Consider the following 18,762-nt stretch of genomic DNA (forward strand, 5'->3'; position numbering starts at 1 on the left):
GTGACCATGGATTTCTTGGGTTTTGTTTCCCGTAGCCTACAGTTCTTACAGACTGCTAGAGCTCTTGATGAATAGAGTCTTTGAACTGCAAGCACTGCTGTTTTGCTTTGATGAACAAGAAGTCCTACTTAAAAAGGCCGAATTTCCAAAAGCATATAAATGCCAATCAATGCTTTTCATATGTATTAATATTTCATGACAAACGACCAGAAAATGCTTTACTTCCATTGTATAGCACTAAATCATGACTAGTTTCATTGAAACAAGTGATAATTTTCCTGTGATTAATCCTTTACCCACAAGGGAACAAGAGAATAAACAAGGGGTTCTAACAGTTGTCCAGAAGGTTTTTCTGCCAATTAAATTGCATATGATATTGCATAAGATTTCAAGGTAATTAAGGGAAAATGAAGACAGATTTCTTTGATTTAACTGCTGGACAAATTCTCAAGTGCTGTGACTGACACTCAAGAGGGAAAATCACTTTTCAGTGGTCTCTGCAGTATTATGAGTTGACAGCTTCTAGTTTTTATGTCCTTATTTATTATCTCCTTGACACAGCATTTAATAGTAGTACAAAGCTTTCCCTTTAAAATGCAATAGGATTTACAGAGAAAGGCAAAGAAATCTAGTTTCATTTAAAGTGATATGGGTATAGGTTTAGTATTTGGACCCACATGAAACTCTAGCTTTACGACAGAGTAATTAGAAGACAGGGTTGGGTTCTGTGTCTTAAGATAAAGTGGTATGGTGTGTCTCCTGAATCCAGAGAATAACTCTTATTCCTTAATATCTCTCAGCAGGTTTTGAATCTGAATGCTTTCTTGTGTTTCTTTGTGAGCCGTCATTTCCAAAGGACTATAGCTAAAAGATCAAAGCAATCATACTTTAGAAGTTAGGTAAAAAACCTTGTACTCACTCATTAAAAGGTGTTTAAAAATAGATATTTTCTTTTATAACTATAATGGAGTTTCCGAGCTTGAAGAATCTATTCTACGTCAAAGAATCAATCATGCTAAATATATAAAAAATTTTTCTCCTTTCTAACAAAACTTCATAGAAAGCTTTGCCACATATTAAAACAATCATTCATGACAAACATTTTATTCTGAACTCTCAAAGAATTAGATTCAAATCACACAAAATAATTTTTTATATTTGATATTCATAAAGGGATGAGCCAGGTCAAACCACACTGGGGCCATCAGCTGGCAACACTTTATTTGACTAGCAGAATAAGACGCTGCTGAGCTTTACCATACACAGTTTATGATAATGGAGATTCATCTTCTTAAGTTTTTCTCTGTGAGTGTCAAAGTAATCAGCCTTACAAACTCATGGCTCAGATACATAAAAAATTCATCTTGGTTTCCCAAATTAATACATTTCACCTGTGTGATGGTATACTCTGTGTACACATGCAAAATAATTGAACATAAAAAACCTTTTGTTGCAATCTCCCTGTTCAATTCTAATCTATATTTTAGGTCCCATATAACCTTGTGCATATGTGCATGGGTTTTATACTGCTGAAGATAAATTTTCACCAAAGACATTTCACCAGTATATAACAGATCAGAACAAACACTCGTGTATTCTGGTGAACCAGTTACATTTGTAGAAAAGGTTATAAGAAGAAAAACAACAGGATTTTCTCCATTCACAGTGGCTTTATTTATTAGAACCACATATATCATCTACTTAGGGAAAAATCCCAAGTCAACAAAAAGAGAGTATTTCTTAATTTCCGATTATATGTTTCAAAATCTGCCTATGTAGACGGTCAAAAAACCTCTGGTCACAGACTATGAAGATCACTGATTATGAAAGAGTATGATTATTTCTCTATCAACTCATGTGGGTTTTATGCACTTAATTATTAGACACTAGACCTGAAGTATTGAGGTAAATAAAAACCACCAATATTTAGCATATACTGTTTCAGACAGTGTACATGTTCTAGAAAACACAAAAACTATTAACTGGGATTTGCAATGTGATCCTTAAAGTCTTACTACTAGAAAACAATTTCTTAAAAAAAGAGGGTTGTGTTCCCCTGCTTCCCCTCACCTGTGGAAATAAACAGAGTTTTTGAATAAAAATATCTGCTCTTTATTCTCTTCTAAACTGGCCCAGTTTGACTCCTACACCTGCTCCTGTACTGTTGTAAAATGCATCTGTTCTATCAGTGGCTGATGGTGATCCTAAAATTTGATATATTAGGTAAAATTGTTATAAGTTCTTTAATGAGGAAAACTTAAAGAGATTTTCGTACTTAAAAGTTTCAGAATGCCATTAGATGAAGGTTGCTACCTGGTGAGAGAGCTCTGAATCAACTCAGCAGTTGCTCTAATAATTTTTGCCAAAAATACTACGGTGAAGATCAGTGAGAGAGAATGGGAGGAGACATTAACTCCAGATAAAACCACAAAAACATCATTATGTAGCATTGTTACCATTTAACTCTACTTACTAAATGTAGTTTAGGGTACATGAAAGAGTGTAAATGGTAAAGTAATGTTCAGACAGTTTACTGCTATCCTCAACAGCCCAAACTGAAGAAACGGCACTCCCTCTTTCCTTAGACTGTTGAGACCAGAAAATAATTCCTGTTATGACTATGAATCACAACTAAGTTACCATCCTAGAAATGTAGTTTATTTAATCCTCTTTTTCATATCCTTGCCCCCAGCTGCATGGATATATTAGTAAACACTTACATCATGGATACTGAAAATAGCTCTTTCCTGCCATAATTTAGATCACAATCTACAATTTGCTATTTCTGATTTATTTTTTCATTCTGAAGGAATGAATTAAAATTTTAAAAAATCTTGAAAATTGTGGTTCAAATCTGTGATGTAAAAGTCCAGTGACTAAAGCCTTTTTTTTTTTTTCTCAGGAGATATTAAATAAATTATAATAGTTATTTATGATAAAATTAATAATTCATTTCCTATATAGTTACTATGCAAATGGACAGATAAGCATAGATGTGAGCACATGTATATAAGTACTATTTATATGCAGTATAAATTATATAGTATATAGTGTAAGCATATAGTGTTTTGTTTATCTTAACGTTATAAGTTCAAAATCCATACTGAACTCCATGGAACGTACCCATATTCTGACATGTTTTTTTGTCTCCTTGAATAGATCTCCTTAGCTCTAGAAAATTATACGACTGTTTATTAGCAGTAGCCTAAATTAGTAGGGGTACAGAATTACAACTGAAATGTTATTTTTATCACCTATATTTCATGTACTCTAGAAACAGAAGCCAGTTTTTATTCCTGAAGTTTTTCATGGTCAAAGTCTTGTGTCCTTGCTTATGCCCACTGACCTCACTGTGGCTCCTCTACAAACACAGATCTATCTACTTTAGGTCCAGTAAAAGACTGAGTATTATGTTTTTAATTGTGATGTTACAACAAATGCTTATTGGACATAGTGAAATCTAGACATTGTGTCAGATAATGTACTAGTCAACGCATGTCATGTCAAGGTGACATAACCTAGCTGTATGTGCAGCAGTCAGAACAGAGGGTACCTGGAGCAGAGGAAAGCTTTAAAAACAACCCCCTCAAAACAAAAAATATACAGAATAAACATTTAAATATGTATATATATATATATATATATAAAAATAGATATTATTTATATGTATAAAAATTTATAAGTAAACAGAGATTCAATTACTTAACTTCTGGAATGCTGTTTTTTACTTTCGAGTGAAAAACTCAGAAGCCTGATGCCTCTCTGAAGCATCTTCTTCTTCATTCTTTTTACATTTTGTCCTTTACTGTTGTCTGCCAGATTAATAACTTTTCAGTATTTTAAATTATTGATCTCAATATTTTCTGAACCAACTGAAGAGCTTTCTCTCATTTTTAGCTATACTCATACATCTGTTAAAAGTTAAGGGTTTTTTGGATAGATTTAAATAATATTAATAGTAAATATATTAACCTGAAATGATTTTGTTTCCCTCATAAAACATTTTAACTGAATTTCTCAAGCATGCTTCTAAAAAGATATTTTCTTACTATCCTGAGACAAATATAGATAGCTCAGTTAAAGCATTATCTGATAATAATGCTGACATCTTACATGTGCCTCTCACAGAACTGGTTTGTTTTGAGACTTTTATGCTCTTAGAAACCTTATCATGTATAACGGTTAGCCTTTTAGATGATGAAACTCCTGTTATCAAGGATTTAGCAAGGCTGTGGGATGCAGACTCTATTTTGTAACAAAAATACTTGGTTAATCTGCTTTAACCACTGGTGAGCACTCTGTCACCACAAAAAACTGCCATTTTGATGGTAGTTTCTAGATTAATGTTAAGGTTAAATAGTGATAGAAGGGTGCTAAATGAACACTTATCAGGTTACTGCACATCAGAACTCTGATAAAGCTACCTCAGGAAAATATCAAACTGAAAAAGGACCTATTCAGAAATGTTTGGCAGAAGACAAACCATTACAGCGGGACCCATCTAATTGACACCACAGCTTAAGTGCAGAATTTCTGCTACAAAGAACCTGTGACTGCCTTGATTCCTGCAGTCTTTGATTAGTTCAGGCTATTTCAAGATCTGTTTTCTGAATTAACCAAACCTAGGGATCTGTATAAGCAGACAGGAAATCTTGAAACAACAAGCTTCCTTATCTTCTTTTAGCTATCAGTGTCCATCAGAAAAAATGTGAGGTTCATAAATAATGAAGTGTAATGCATCTCTGAACCTCAGTAATGTTTTAGTTTGAAAGTTATTTACACTAGACTCACTTACCATCACCCTTCCTAATTTTGAGGCAGGACCTCAGCTCTCTCACAAGTTCTCAGAATCACCTCATCTTCAAAGTGATTCATGGAAGGAGAAGTTCCAGCGAGTTGGAACAGGCAGGAGCTATCTATTTGAATGAGTTTTGATTTTGTTTTTTTTCTGTATAGCTGTCCCACTTCTGATTGTACATGCCTTTACAGAGCTCTGTTGCTGTTGACTAGAATCTTGTGTTTATCAGAATTTGACAGAGAGGTAACTGGAGCAATTTTTAAAATAAGTGATATCCTTCATAACTGCTTAAAAGACTTAAGTAAAAGAAGGGTCATTAACGTGGATAAAGTCTCATTTCTGCTCTGAGAAGTCCCTCTGAAAATTCCAGTGTAAGGATAGGCAGAGGATTACAATGGGCTGGGGAGAGATGCCACAGCACTGGTTCCATTCAGGGGTCATGGGGACTGTATCATTTACAGAGAGGACATATTCCCATAAGTCATCCCATAATAATATTTTTGTAAAAAAATGACTATTTGAGAATTGCACAGAGCAGGAAAAATAATGGCTGGAAATAAATGCAGGACTGAAAAACTAAGGTTTTGAGGTGTTCAATTACAAAAAGATATGCTGGACAACTGATTAATTCTCTAACTTGGTTTTGGATACCTTGACTTCCCATTGACCTTGTGACCTTCCTTGAAAGATAAACATCATATGTTTAGGCATCTAAATATGCTAACAGTTTGAATAGAATCAGAATAGAATATTGCTTCTCATCCTTTCAGACATGCATTTACTACTTGTAGTAAAAAATTCTATAAAGAGCATTCAATAGAGCCTATAACATGCTAGTGGCCCTCTTGAAAACATTTACGCAAAGCCTGTTCCATTTAATCAGGTAGTTAACATTAAATTGAGACACTATTTGCCTCAGAGACTGCAATCTTGCAGCTGAGGGAGTTTATCTGAAAGAAAACACAAGTCACAAAAAACAGTGGGACTTTACACGAGGAATAAAAATTGGAGACTGGCAAAAGAATTCCACTTAAGCAATGGTGTTCGCTCAGGAGGCAAACAATATTTAATAAGAGGAACAGAAAACTTTCTTAAACAATATATATATATATATATATATATATATATTTGGTACAGGAGTAAGTGAACTGAGTAGTTGAAAAGGTGGAGATAACAGCAATGATGAGGCCATGTTTGAAGGCTGCGCATTCTGGAATGGTGTCCTTCTGCACATATCCAGCTACCCAATAAATTACAAATTACCAAACAGCTGTAAGAGGAAAACTGAGATAAGGATTTCTGAACTGAGCTAGGAAGCCTCTTAAAAACTTCATCTGTTAAAAAGACTGAAAAGATAAGTTCACATGTACTATTACACAAGTATAGCTATATAGATAATTTAGCCCAGTATTTGTGCTTAGAATCTTCTCTCCATTGCATCATCTGAGGTATGATAAAAAACAGATACAGCTATGAAATGAACCTGGTTAGGAACATTTTTACCACAGAAGGGAAAAAAGGTTTCAAACACTAACCATTTTGTGAGTTTTCTTGAATGGTTTCTGTGTTGTAAATTCCTTAAAGTCATGCCAGCTTTCACAGACTACTACTTTTTGCTTTACAGATACTCTCTTACGCATCATAAGAATTCCTTAGATGTATCTTGCCTTAGAATACTGCCTTGAAATATGTTGTTTAGTATTACGTGTTCTGCATTTCAAACACGATTTAGTGTTGCTATTAGTACGTTAATTGCATAAAGAAGTATAAGTATACAGTTCATCAGTTATCATAGTTAACTCCACTTTCTTTTTTATCTAGTTTCATAAAAGGATAAAATGGGCTAATGTTTCATTTTCCATTGAAAAATATTTTTTCTACATGAGGAGTAAATTGTTTGCATCTATTCTTAGGTAAGAATTAGGAATGGTTTAACTCCACTCAAAATACTGAGCGAGTCTGAGTTTTCAACCTGGGACAGGTTTTATTGTTTGTCTTTGACCAGAAAAAATGAAATATATATCATGCTACAATAAAGTAGCAACTTAAAACGTCAACATTTATATTCAGGTTTTGCTCCAGTCAGTTTTCATAACTGTCTTACCTCTGTAGTCAATCAAAGTGAAAAAGTCTGGAAAGTTAAAGTTCTAAACTGTTGCACAATCTTATATGTGTGTTAATGTGTAACTGTCTTTTGTTTAATTGCTTTTAGTTTCTTTCTTGAAATACTAAATTAGCTGAAGTTTTCTGCTGGTAGAAGAGGAAGAGAACATAGCATGAATCTGAAAAAAAAAAAAAAAAAGGGATTGCATTAGACAGCAAGAATTGAGATCATGCTATGCTAACATTGAAGTTTACAGCCAGATAAGTCTAAAGTTTTTTGATGTTAAGACCCAACTATTTTAAAAGCACTAACAATTTACTGACCACCATCCTAAATTGGCTCAACTGATATTGATATCTGTCCTGTACAGAAAAAGAAAAATAAGAAGAAAATTTAGGATTATTCTGATAAATTTTCATTCTAAATTTGAGCACTGGGGACATTTTCTGAAAGAAATAGAGCTATGTACATTAATGATTTACAATATTCACATATTAAAGAGAAACACAAAAAGATTCTCTTTTCTCTGGTGTATTAGATATCAGCACCATTAAAGGAGGAATATCTCAATCAGCAGAGCCCTAGTGATAAAAAAAGAAGTGAAAGGAAAATTGACACTTGTCTCTAGAGCTAATTTGTTTAACACTGGATATTTCAAAAAAAGTTTGATGAAAATATAATTACAGGAAGCTTTAGTAGTTTTGTGATAAATCTACATTGCTTTCAAAGTTACTATGTTAAGATAACACTATTGTTAATATTAGTAAAACTTTGCCAGTCTAATTTTTTTTGCCATACTACCTAAGAAATCTGTGCAACTTCAAGAGAGTTCAACAAATTTATTGACTCATTCTGCCTTCAGAGGATTATCTGTTCCCCACTGATGTCAGCTTTTGACATGTGTATGTTCTGGAGCCAGAATTTGTTACTTATTAGTTTAATATCTTAACAGCAATGGGAGTGACGGATATCTGAGGATCGTTTCACCAACTGCCAAAGTGCCCCACCTCTAGGGGAAAAGTTATTCCAAGGCAAACAGTTTTGATGTTGCCAACTTGAATAATATTTGATATTTTCTCAGCAGCCCAGCTGTTCTCTAAGCTTCACATATGCAGATACAGCTTTTATTTGGAGAAGAAAAAAGTTTTCACTATTCAGGGGTAGGAGAAAGAACCTGTGCAGGGAACTTGTGAGAGCTGTACTATGTCTTTTAAGTCCTCATTACTGAGAATACTTTGCTTTAGGAAGAATAAGCAAACATGGCATGCATTCAAACTCCAGAGAAGCCATTGCAATCCTAGTTGTATAAAGACATTAAGGTTTTTTCCTACTAATTTCTAGAGAGCAATGTCATCTTTCTCTCATAAATAAGCAGTGGAAATCTGCATTCCACAGAAATAACTCCATGTTAGATATTTTAAATACTTTAATAAAGTTTACTTAGCAATTAGAATATAAAGGAGGAATCCCCAAACTTTTGTTCATGCTGGAACTCTTAACAGATAAGACATCAGCCTCAGAACAGCATTATGAAATGTACATGAACTGTGTTGCTCTTTTGTCTAGCAATTTTAAGGTGATATATTACATATACAAAGTTACTTAAAAAAAAATCAACATATTTTCTTAGTTTACTCAAAGATGGGATCTTCACAGCTAAATTTCCTTGTAAATAATTTGAGACAGCATGGGTTCAAAATGAGTTATCACAATATAAATGGTTCAATGAAAGTTTCCAATGGTCACCTCTGAATTCAACTTGGATTTAGCTGAGAAGGTTTTCTCACAACTCTGTGTGCTTCCAAGGAGAGAGGTTAATCCTTAGGAATGCTAGAGAATCACTGGGTAAACTGATAATAGTACATTTTTATGATTCTGTCAAGTATAGCCACAATTAAAAAGTCCCTTTGTGGACTCAATACAAAGGCTTTGCAAGCCACAAGTGCTCTATGGGCTGTAATACAGAGAATCTTAAGCTGGTGGATATTGACGTAGCCCTATTAAAGTCAATGGCATTAACACCTCTTTTATACCAGCTAACAATCTGGCCTGTGATCTGCCCCCTACCCTCTCCATTATACACTGTGTTAACAGATTGTCAGACATCCCCTTGGGAGAAAATGTATATCCTGATAGACAAACTAGTTTTACATCTACACATGATTCCCAAACAAAAAGTCTGATTTGAAGTCCAGTAAAATAAAGAACAACTCCTAGAAAAAGTACTTACTTTCTAACTTTCTCTCTTTTTCCTTTTTAAAGGAATAAGCTAAGAACAGTACAGCAAGGAAGGCAAAGGCAGCCTCAATAGAACTATTATTTCCCCTCCTGCACAGGTGGTAGGCTCAGCTTTTCCCCTCCCAGTGTTACAGTCAGTGCAGCTGTATCAGAGCATGTATAATTAATTAATTATACATGCCTTAGTATATAATTAAGTATAGGGGGGATATATCAATGATTTTATAGGAAAAGATAAATAGGAGGCATATTGTAACTCTGAATCACAGCTTGTAGGTTTCTCCACCCCCTGGGGCAATACAACTGCCCTCTGTAATTGAACCCTCAGCTTGTACTCTTTCGGGTTTTTTTTCGTTTGTGTTTTGTTTTTTTTTTTTTTTTTTTTTAAATAGCAGAACAATAATGTCAATGAATAAAGAGACTGGGATCTAGAGTTCAACTTCAGCCAAATTGCAAGGGCAGGAGACTAAGAATTTAAAGGTAACAAAACTGAAGGCAGTGACTGCTGAATCAGTGTGGAGTGCAGAGCAAGACAGTTCTGGTGTCATCAAAAGTACAGCAGTGAAGCTCAGTTTAGGCATAGAGATCTAGTTGCAGCACTGCATCATATGTATGTGGTATTTTTCTTCTAAGTGATCGGTAACCGAACTAACCCTTACTAGAATTTTAAAGCCTGGGAAAAGAAAAACAAAAAACTATCCCCGAAGAGATACTCATGTCCTTTTTGTGTGCAATTATCTTGATGTCTAATATGATTGCGAGCATCTATTTAGATGAGAAACTGTAATTCACATGCTTTGGTTTTGGTAGTGTGTATTTGGGAACACAGAGGTAACATCAATCTCTACCTCCTCTCCATTATGGACCTCTTGAATATCTTTTCACTGTCATTATCTTGCAAGAGAAACAGCAAATGAGATTACTTTTCTTGCCTGTTGTTGAAAGGCTAATGAATGTCTTTAAATTTTTGCATTTTTATTTCCATTGTGTTGAAAAAAAAAAAAAAATCAGTAAAAATTCAGGTAAAGATTTCCTTTACAATGCAAAAAAGAAGAAAGAAATATAAAAATGGTGGGAGCCCAATCTTCTTGTAAAAACATGCGAATAATCAGAAGTAAGCTAAGAGTTTAAATCGAGTGACTCTGCCAGTTTTGCTGGAAGTACTTGGCCTTGTTTTTAATATCAGCTGTCAGTCAAACAGCTTTACATTTATCTCTGTCTTTTCATCACTGAAAGTGTAAAGACACCTTTTGGTTATTACTCAGATGAGAAAATATGTGTGTAAGGTTTGTGGTAATTCATGTGTGGCAGTCTTCTGTGTATCAGCAAGACTGTGCTGAAAAATCTTGTAGACTACAGTTTTTGCAATAAATTACTTGGCTACAAAGGGATTTTGTTAAGACTGCAGGGGAGTTGGGGTGGCTGGGCGTTGTATTTTTGTATTGGAAATGGTGTGAAGGTGGATGAGTCTGTCCTCTCGAGTCACACATGATTTCAGGAAGGTTATTTATGGTTTATGTAATTTCCAAAATGGGTGTATTTTAGAAAGACATGAAATACCAGCAGCCCAAATGCTACTTCCTACATTATTTCACTAACTGTGTGATTTAGAACCACCTACACGCGCGCGCACACACACACACACACTCACACAGTTTTACCTCCAAATTCATTAAAATATGGTATGATTTCTGATATTTTCATGGGGAAAACACACCGCTATGCAGGGTCAGATGACTAATTTCTATGAGAAAGCTGTTACAAAGTAATTTGCCAACAAATAGGTGTTGTGGTGGGTGGTTTGTTTTCCCTCCTTAAATCACACTTTATCTAACAGAAGTTACTTTTATATTTTCTAGATTTTTTTCCCCCTGATTTATTTTTTAATAGTAGTAGAAACAACTATCAGTTTAAACTATCTAAATATGAAGGTAAAACATTGCTGGCTATAGCAAGACTGTTTGCTTTCTGTATATCAGCAGTGCAGGTGGCACCTTCTGCTCCTGCTGTTTGTACAGTGGCCGAGTAGTGTAGGAGGGGCACTGCTGCCTGGGAGCTCCAGCCAGAGTTTGCATCAACACAGTTCTTCAGCATTCCTCAGTGTCATTAACCTTGGCATTGTTCAAACAATAATAAAACCAGTCTCTGGTGCATCTTTCCATACCCTGTGTTATCATCAATACTCTGTGTTATCCCACAGTAAATAACGTGATGTATGATGATCTTCTGTTGAGGGTATTTAGCATTCTGAGTTTGCTGGTTTACTGATTTTGCTTGCTCTGCATGAGGAGCCTGAGAGAACTGTATCTAAACTGTACAGCTGGCTTAAAACTGTAAGGCCTTATCACCTGTTCTCAATATTAAAATATTTATCTATCAGAATTTGGTATTTTCTTACCAAAACAAATAGAAACTGAAAACAGTTTTTTCACTTCCCTTTCAATATGGAAAGCTGCGACACATCCATTTCCATCTTTTTATTTTTTTTTTCCCCCATCAACACCTGCTATGTCCTTTTTTTCACAGTGAAGACAGTACTAATCACATCAGTAATCAGCTTTTTCTGAGAACCTGTGAACCTACCTACCTCTGAACAGGGCATTGACCATTTGTCATAAAAGGTAATGATGACAAAAATGGATATTTTTTCTTCTAGCTCCTATGGTGTTTCATAATTTAGAACCAAACTCAAAATCAAAAATCTGATACTCAAAGCATCATGGATTTTAAAATACTCTTCTCTGTTTTGATTTATATTTCTGCATCTGTTAGTCTGTAAAAGATTTTCTGCAATGCTGAATCTCCTCTCTTCTGTTATTTGTACATTGTGACATTTACTCATCCAGTTAGTATGAGTTTTTCACAAGTTCTGGAAAGAATTGCTACTTCTAAGAAGCTCTTAAGAGAATCATCTATTTTGGGAGAGAACCAGCTAATTGGAATTGTTGTAATTCTGTAAAACTATTTGGGCTTATTTCAGTTCATATTAGTAAGGACTGTGTGTTTACATTGTGCCTAAGGGATGAGTATGTGTTCAATAGCATTCCCCTACAGTCTTGTGTTAAGCTTACTGCATTTGCCTGAAAGCAGTGTCAATTTTTTCTTCATCTGCACAGCTAGTAACAGCAGTAGTCCATCTCTTCTCCATTTTCTGTTGGTTTTGCAGCTCTTCTGTTTCATAGTTTGATCTGAACAGCTGATGTCACTCATCCGTTCATGCATTCATAAACAACCTCAGAAGGTAATAGTGAGTAATAATAAAAAATCTTCTTCCGATCATAGAGCTTTAAAGTTCTTTTTCTGGAAGGCATTCCAAACTTACAGCAAGAAGAAACATCAGCAAAGACAGCTAATGGAGAGTAATGGAACAGAAATATATGCTTTTCTAGGTTTGCAGGAAAAAAATAAACCAAACAAACAAAAAAAACACTCCAAGAAAAAAAAGCCACCCACAAGATTGGAGGGAAACTTGAGGGCTAGACCCAAGGGGAAGAGAGACTGATGTTATGATTATGAAAGGTAAAATATATGTCATTGTATCTCAAATTTTAATTTCTACAGGCATGGTCTCACAGACAGTGCAAACAATTCCCCTTTCCTAAACTGCATGTGCATTCCAGATCTGTTCCAATAACTTAAATATATTTCATTTATGTCTCACATGTAATATATTTAGTAATACCATGACACAGTCAAAAAAAAAAAAAAAGATTAAAAAGATTGAAGGATGTTTTTTATTTCTTTATTTATTATTTTCTTAGGTCATCTGATGCACTTGCATAGTCTTCATGTTCTTGAGCCAAAGAGAAAGACTGGACAAGAGCTAGAAGTTTCTATAGGAATATGACAACAGTCTGAGAAAGAGCATGTCTCATATGGGAAGGTAGATAATCAAAGAGAGAATGCAATTTAGGATATGCAGATTGCTGTCTTAAGTGTCCCTCTGACGGAGATCTTACGCACTAACATGGTACGTGTCATTAAAATGTGTATTTATGAGATGTCATCTTTAGAAAATTATCTTTCATTACTATCAGCCCAAGAATTCTCTAACTATATATGGTGCAGGGAGCTGTATATATAAGGTAAAGAGCTGTATCATTCTTAAAACTGTAAAGCTCCTTACATATTCAGGGGCAACAAACAAAACCAATCTGATGTTTTTCCATGGAGAGTTGGGATAAACCTTCTGGGATTAATAAATAAATAAATAAATAAAAACCTTGTTCCTTTGGCTCCCTCTCTCCCTTTACTTCTACATGGATTTATATGTGTTTGGTTTAGAGTCTCAGGTAAGTCTGCTTGTGGGGGGAGAAATGTAATATACTATTTCCTCATAGCAAGGGCTATGAAAAAAGGCTAAGATATTGTATGTCTCTGGGGATTTTACCCTTTTTTTTTTTTTAAATAAAGGTTGAAAAGTATATCAAGAGCATGATAAGACAGAACTCAGTCATATACATCAAACTATAGTGTCTCTGACTATTCACGGCCCAAATCTTTTTCCTGATATGCCCATGCAAGTCATATTATTTTCACTGACATTACAGGGACATAGCTGAGACCACAATTTGGCTTGCTGTATATAGAGGTTACAAGGCAATTAACTACAATCTATACTGGTACATAATGTCCCACGATGTGTTTTTCACTGGCATTTTAATCAACGGGGTTTTTATGACAGATTTCTGTACCGTATTTTTCAACAATCCGGTGGAGTAAATTATTGGTAATTGATGTTGATTATTCTTATTCACAGAAACTATATTTGCAGCTTCAGGAGAATAAGATGGTTCTCAGAATCGTTGTTTTAGAAAAAGTTGCAGATATTGACTGTGTTGATTTAACTCTATGTTTGCTGTTTTCTAAAGGTCAGAGAAAACTTAGTTGAACCACGATGATAAAATCATCTCTGCATTCTTTTGCCACTAAAGATGCACTGATATAGCAATCTATACTTACTGACTGTGATTTAACAAATAATTGTTATGCATAAAAATGCTTGACATGCCAAGAGTGCTGGATGATCCATAACAGTTACTTCAAATTTGTCTTTTCTACACTTTTATCTGGATCTTATTATTCTCAGCTGTTTAGTAAACACCTAATTTTATTGTAATGAGTTATTGCTTGATATTATGAACATTTCTGGTTTAATTCTCATTGGAAGTGATGCTACCAGAACAATGTTAGCATCACTAGATACAAAAGATGCTTTGATAAGGGAATATAGATAATTGGAATTTTCCATTGGTTTTGGACAGTTCTTGATTACTTAATCACTGCGCCTCATGGATTTTGAGTTTTGAGCTTTTTTTTTTCTGCCTGTATGTTTTCTGAGAGTGTGATGTACGCCAGTGAAACAAGGATAACTGTTTATTACAACAGCCTTTCATTGCTATTCTTCTCTTTAGGCAGCAAAGATCTTAATAAAACACATAACTATAAAATAAGGTTTCTCTGCAGTTTGAAGTACTCCAGCAGATCCATGCATAATATTTTAACCAAAAGAGTTATGTTAATTTTATTGCACCCATAGAATTTTGGCTCTTTTACAGCCTTCTCAAGGAATTAAATATACCAGAAATACTGAATTAATGACTAATTAATACTGTATCCTGAATGACTTATAACAGAAATAATCTATCCTTTTCAGCTCTCGTTAAGCACTTCAAATCAGATTTCTGATTTTAAAATAGTATTTCAACAGAAACTGAATACTGTTTTAGAAACTGAATTAAAAGCTCAAGAAGTCTGGAAAAACCTGTTCCGTTTTGGTGGGGTTTTTCCTGGGATGCAGGATGGTGTAGTTTTTTGTTTCATTAGGCTACCTCAGTATAATCAAATAAGCCACTGATACCTTTATTTGTAATTGCTTAGTTGCGTTCATATTTTGGAATGCATACTTGTTTGGGCAGAACCAATGTCTCCTTGGAAGGCAGACATTCACTAATTTGAGAAGAACTGTGGTTTAAACACTCAATAGTGGCTTGGACCCTCCTTAGTAAAGATCATTTAATTGTGGAGGGATAACTGAGTTGTATATCCATCTAGCAGATGCGACATGTTAAACTGCAAAAAGCAGAGCTCTTCAGGTTTAATGAAGATAATGATTTCTTCTCTGAGATGTGTAAGGAAACCCTCTTAAAAGCAACCAAAAAAGCTAAACCCTATGCACTTTTAAACTCTGTTTTGTAAAGAGTGTATTTGCTTGTGTAGATTTGTGGTAATTAGCATCCACTTACGTATCCATTCCTCTATGTATAAATGACTTGATTTTTGTGATTTTGAAAACTATGTGTCCGACACTAAGGTCTTACTTCATTCTTCACTGGTGCTGTTTAATGCATCGCAGCGGGCCAAAAAATGAATAAACAGAATTTTAATATATCTATTTATGCTCTTTGCAATATGTATTAGTTTTGACTAAGCATGTTTAAAGTACTGAATATGTAAGTAGGTTCATTTCATGTGCACATTAAAACTCCATCTTTGGTGTATGACATCTTCATACTATCCAGAGTTATCTCTAAATGTCATTGTTTCCTGCAATATTTGCTGTGACATGTGTTAGCTATTTAGTCCAAACTAATCAAGGAAAGTGAGCTGGTAAAAGAGTGAGTAAAAAGCTATAGTTTTGTTGTATATTAACATCTAAATTTGACAACACCTGAAATGAGCAGATACTCCTTTGGATTAAAATGTTCTGACCTTTCTTTACAGAGCAGTTTTTTTATAATATATTGAAAATTACTGACTACGTTCTCATTTTTCCTTATGGAATAAACTGATGAAATTAAGGATAATTATAGCTAAAAAGATTATAGAACAGAGCATCGAGTGTATTTATTGCTCAATGACTGTTTTTATAAATAACACTTGACCTCAGAAAATCTTCTAAAATTATTTTAGTTACTAGAGTTCACATCATCACAGGTACAGTAGACAAAAGAATCATTTGTATCTCACAGTTCATAGCAGTTGTACCTTCCATACCTTCTCCTTAGGAGAATGAAAATAAGTACTGAAAACTGTTTTAATTTTCAAATGAAAACTTGTTCTAATTATTTTTTGTAACTGTGTATTGATAAAGCTACAACTGCATGTAGATACCAAAGAATATGGTAGATCCAGTAGCACCACATATAGTTAAATCTATGTGCTGCATGTGGTCTTATTTTCCGAGACACATTTTTTGCTATTTAGGATGCAGTATTTCATACTGGCTGTCTATATCCTTATGCTGACTTCTTTTTATGGCCTCATTGATAAAATATTTTCGACCGATTTTGTTTTCAAAATAGGTGAAACAGACTCTCAACACATTTGCAGATGATGACAAGTTGGAGAAGAGCATCTGATACTCTGGAGAATAGGTCTGTTATGCAGCAGAACCTCCACAGGTTGAAGAAATGGACTGAAAGGAGCCTCAAGTTCAACCAAGGAAAAAGGGAAGTCTACACCTGGGGTGGAATAACCCCATGCAGAATCTCAAAGGGAGAGCGGGTTGACTGGCTGGAAAGCAGCTTGGGAGAAGAAAGGGGTGGTGGGGTGGTGGTGGTGGTGTGTCTCAGGGAACACCAATATAAAAACAAAATAAAAGTAGTGGTCTTGGAAGACATTGCATATGAGTCAATAGAGTGCCCCTGCAGTTCTGTCTGCACCGACAAGAATGTAGCTAGTTCAGTGAGCCCAGTGGAAGGCCACCAAGGTGATTAAATGGGGCCAGGACCATACAAAGAGAAGCTGGGTAAATTTTTTTGGCTATAAGAAGGCTAATAGGATACTTGCTGTCTTCAACTGCCTAATTAGGAGATTATGGAGAAAATGGAGCCAGACTCCCTTTGGTGGTCCTCAGTGATAGGAAGGAATGCAATGGGAACAGGCTCCAAGGTGAAAATAGATTTCTTTTTCTTTCATCACATTCTGTGTATTATTTCTATCTAAGTGGAAAAATATCAGTATATCCCAAAGTGAATGCTCCCCAAATAACTCAGAAATATCTCTATAACAAATGTTGATAACTATAGATCCTCTTCCCAGCCTTCTGAGTCGAATAAGAGACTTGATCTTTAAGTCTGTTACAAGCACACATTGTCAGTTTTCGGTATGCTAAGCACAAAATAAATTTTAAAAATTAGTTTACATATAACTTATATCATGTTTATGCAATTTATTTCTACATGGTGTTCAGACTGTGGTCCAAAGTCTACTGGACGTAATGGAAATATTTCTATCAGAGCATTTAACAAAGCTGGGCTGCTTGGAAATACCCAAATAGGCAAATTCTTAACAAGCTGACTTAAATACTGGAGCCAATCTAACAGTCTCTTAATGTAACCTGGGAAGACCACTGCATCTTCATTGCTTCTGGTATACAAGATAGTTCCATGAGAATCATTTTGGGTACCATTACAAAACTAAGGCTGTGGAGACATAATTTTAAGCTCTGTGAAAGAGCCTAAAATGTTAGTACAGATTATTTAGACTAGTTGAAATTTGGTTAGTTTCAGCAAATGCATGAATGTAGTGTTAAGGAAGGAAACTGTTTCGCCTACATAGCACAATCAGAGCATATTTATTTTGTTAATGTTATGTTACCATAAAATAATAAGGGAAATTAAATCACAATTTAATTGTTCATCGTGTTGCTGAACACATTGTATCTCAAGCTGTCATGGAAACTAGTTATCATTTCTTTGATTCTTAAATCATACACACAAAAATCATTGAGGAAAGATAGAGGGATCACAATATTTGTATGAGAAAGATTAACGAGCTAAGCTGATTGCTTTTGCAGTAACTCATATTTCATGATATTTTATGAGTGCATAAATGAGACTTTTTTTAAATGATTTTTTTTTTTGTTTATTGATATAGATCTAATGTTATGCATACCAAGTCCTGAGTTTTATTTTCTATTTATAGCAATTTTGCTTAGTGGTAAAATATGCAATGTTTCCTAACCGTTTCAAAGTGTATCTGTTGATGATTTGATTCCATAACATTTTTTCCTAGACACTTGTCAAATGATTACATTTTACAGTATAATATGAATGTATTCATGGAGAATTCATTTGGTTCTATTCATAGCACACTCTACACAACATAAAGGATTACTCTCTCTAGTTACTGCAAAAAGTATTTTCAGTTATACAATACTTCAGTGTCTTTATTGATCATTCAGGTCAACTGTTAGAGGTCTGTCAATGTTCATGTAATAATGTCAGTATAGGATTTAGCCATACAAATATCTTTCCATGTATATTTATATTCAGTTGCAGTTTAAAAAAAAAAAATGTTCATGTTCTTGATTACAGTGGTGAAGAAGAAAAAACAGAATTTCAAAGCATGTGTTTTAATTTTTTTTCCACTACAATACATTATAAACTAAGAAAACTAATAATAAAAAATATTCTGTATATGTGATCAATGTATTATAATAATTATAAATTATTATAGTCTAATCCTTGTTCATGTATGGACAAATAAAAACGTAATTGTAAAAATAAACTTAAAATTGGAATAAGAAACCCCCCTTTTCTCCTCACCTTTCTCTGTGTAAACACTTAATTTATTTCTCTATCAGTTTCATAATTAATCCCAGTAAAAATTACATCCC

Source organism: Athene noctua, chromosome 1 (genome assembly GCF_965140245.1).
Source record: "Athene noctua chromosome 1, bAthNoc1.hap1.1, whole genome shotgun sequence".
NCBI lineage: Eukaryota > Metazoa > Chordata > Aves > Strigiformes > Strigidae > Athene > Athene noctua.